Raw genomic sequence first — 3,662 nt, forward strand, 5'->3', positions numbered from 1 at the left:
CGTGTGCCCGCATGGTTCAAGGTTGAACCCCGTCTCAGTGTGCCTTGTGCTTGCCCGCAGTGTCACCTCCGGAGACGGCGAAGCAGCAGCTATAATCACGGTTGGGTTAAGTTGTGTGCGTTGCGTGTACGTGGGTGTATGAGTGTGGATATGTGTGTGTGTGTGCGTACGTGCGTTTGTAAGTGTTTGAGTACGTGTGTGTGTGTTTGTAAGTGTTTGAGTACGTGTCTGTGTGTGTATGTAAGCGTGTGTGTGCGTGTGCGTATGTGTGTGTGTACGTGTGTGTGTTTGTAAGTGTCTGTGTACGGATTTGTGTGTTGGTATGTTTCTGTGTACGTGCGTGTGTACGCTTGCATGTGTGTTTTTGTGTGTTTGTGTTTTTACTTATGTGAATGTGGTCTTCCTACGAACACAACATAACTCAACATCTAAGTTTCAACAGCCAGAGACAGAGTATGTCTCTTCATTGCAAAAGTTTTCATCTTGGTTAACCTTCAAAGTCGAAATGAAAATGAGCAAATTAAATTTTGGCCTTTTTCTTTCTGAATAATAAGAAGTCATAAAAATAACTCAAGTGGGAGAAAGGTAACGCAATAAACAAATGTTTGTTTGTATTGAACGTCATTAACATCAGGTAACAGTGATGAGGGTAGTTATATTGAACATTATTATGATAAGACAATGGTGGTAGCGATAATGATGACAACGTACGCACACACACACACACACACACACACACACACTTACACTCACACACATATATGTATGTATGAATAAAAATATATGCACACACACACACACACACACACACACACACACACACACACACACACACACACACACACACACACACACACACTGACGCACACACACACACATATATGTATGTATGAATAAAAATATTATATGTACACACACACACACACACACACACACACACAAACACACACACACACACATTTTCATGTTATTTACATTTTCCTCCCTGCAAGTTCTGCCGAGTTCATGTTCAACAACGTCAGATCTTTAAAATCTTGTGTAAATACTCTTAGATATCATGGACAGATATGCGTTTTATATAAGTATCGTTTCGTTGCAGCTTTTCTGGAGTTTGGTGTAATCTGCATCTGTGATTATCATGTACCGGAATGTACAGGGAATACTCAAAGTCAAATTCGATTTTAAATAGATGTAAATCTAATGAAGACTAATTACGAATTTCGGTTACGTTAACCCTTGTGTTTCTTATATACGTTGCATTATTGTCATCGTCAAGGCAGGAAGGGTCAAGTAGTTTACAAGATAGGGGAGGGGGTGAGGTAACAAATCATATGTATAATTTTTAAGTTTTTTGTTTTTGGAAAATACTGGAGTAAGGACTTTAAACTTTTTCCTTCCTTCCTGTACCTTCCAATAGATAATGCCCATTAATCTGGCATTTTGATATGAAAATTAGAAAAACACAGAAAAATGTAGATAATGAAAAACAGAAAGTGGGGACAAATATACAGTTTATTGATGAGATTACATTTAATTGAGACAGTCTACTTAGTTTTAATATAGAGTGGATATATGAAAGTAACATTTTTTCATCATAAATGATATTGTGCAACACACACACACACACACACGCACACACATATACACATACACATACACACACACGCACGCACGCACGCACACACAGACACACAGACACGTATATAAACATATGCATACTTGAATGAGTCGTTGAAACATAATATATTACTGATGTAAAACTGATCCATTATTAATTTTCATATTCTAAAATTGTAGATAGACAAAATGCATGGTTATATGAGCCAATGAAATCCGCTTGGTTTGGCAGAGCTTTGAGTAGCTATTCAGTGATAAAGTCAATGCTCTCAAATTGCCATTGTGTAGCCTCCGGGCTGGTACAGTGGTAACGTGTCGGCCTCTCATCCGAGGGGTCGGCGGTTCGCGCCCCGCCCAGGCGCGAGAAGTTGCAATTGTCGCCCGGAGGTTACTGCTGTGGCTGGGCAACCACGGCGGGTAAGGACTCTGTTCAGCCGAGTCAGCACCAGCTGACACACGTGAGCGAGTCGGCATTAGTCGACACAGGCCGGGCTCCCCTCATGGCATAGCCCGGGCGAGGCTAAGCTTCGCATATCGGACTTATCCTTATTGCCATTGTAAGAGTAAATGTAAGTTTATAGCCTAACTGACTTATGGCTAGATCTTTCTGTCTTCAACAAATTTGCTACAGAATTGCTGATTAAAATATAATTGTTTTACTTGCAGATTCCTTCGAAAACATGGATGGAATTACTGTAAGTTTCACTATACGTAATAATCACATTATAGGATAATGTAGGATGTGCTTATCATGGTGTAGAGAATAAAGGAACTACTACACTCTGACGCCTTCTTATGACACGGAATTTACTTCATCAACGCAGTGAACAAACTTTAAATTTTTTCTATTAAAATTTTCAAATACAAGACCCAAATACGGGCCCCTGCAAAAAGCCGTTTCATTTCTCGTACAATTAAAAAAAAAAGATGCAGGGATGATGAAGCAAAACTAACAATGTACAAAGAATATCAACATTGTGAATTTTGAAACAACCTCTGAGTGCTGGTTTATTCTTTTTTTCCCTTATCCCCAAAAACATACTGGTGCCCATGATATTAGATCTCCTTTATGTACTGCTTTTTTATTGTAGTGTTTATCTCTTATCCCAAAATCAACCACGGGCCAACACACATAAAACCGGTATATACATACATATTTATATATTATATATATATATATTAATATATTATATATATATATTTTTTAATATATATATAAAATTATAATATAAAATATATATATATATAAAATATATATATATAAAATGTATATTTAAAAGAATAAATAATATATATATTATATAAAAATATATTATATATATATAATATATACTATATAATATTATATATTTATAGAATATTTATATTATATATATATATATATATATATATATATATAGCCCTTTTGGCCTTTTCATATCTGAGTATTTCATATAACACAATTAATTTAGTAGTATCCAAAAGTGACTTTCCATCCTGAGGAGCTAGAATCAGATTACAGAGCTGGGGTTCGTATCTTAAGAAACCACATGACTGGGACCCCTGCCCCCCCGATGGTTTTAAATCGGGAAAAACATTCCCATATTTTTCCTTTTTCACCAAAATACAACACACCATAAAATGTGGGTCGTCCCAAATTTTAAGGGGGAAAGGATTTAAAGATATGAAATTATTTATTTTATGCATGTAGGAAAATTAAAATTTTAAATTTTTTATTTATGTTTCAAAATATACCCTATGCCTACGATATTTTTTACATACATATAGGCACCCACACACCACCCCCACACAACACCACACACACACACACACGCACAAGCCCATATATGTAGCACAAAACACCCACACACACACACACAACCCCACACACACACACACACACACACACACCCCACACCCCCACATACCACACACATATTTTGTATGCACACACACACCCCCACACACGCACCCCACACACACACCACCCACTCCACAAAACCACCCACAAAACACCCCACACACACACCCACAAACACACACAAAACAAACTATATAACTATATA

This window comes from Penaeus monodon, chromosome 6, assembly GCF_015228065.2.
Source record: "Penaeus monodon isolate SGIC_2016 chromosome 6, NSTDA_Pmon_1, whole genome shotgun sequence".
NCBI classification, from domain to species: domain Eukaryota; kingdom Metazoa; phylum Arthropoda; class Malacostraca; order Decapoda; family Penaeidae; genus Penaeus; species Penaeus monodon.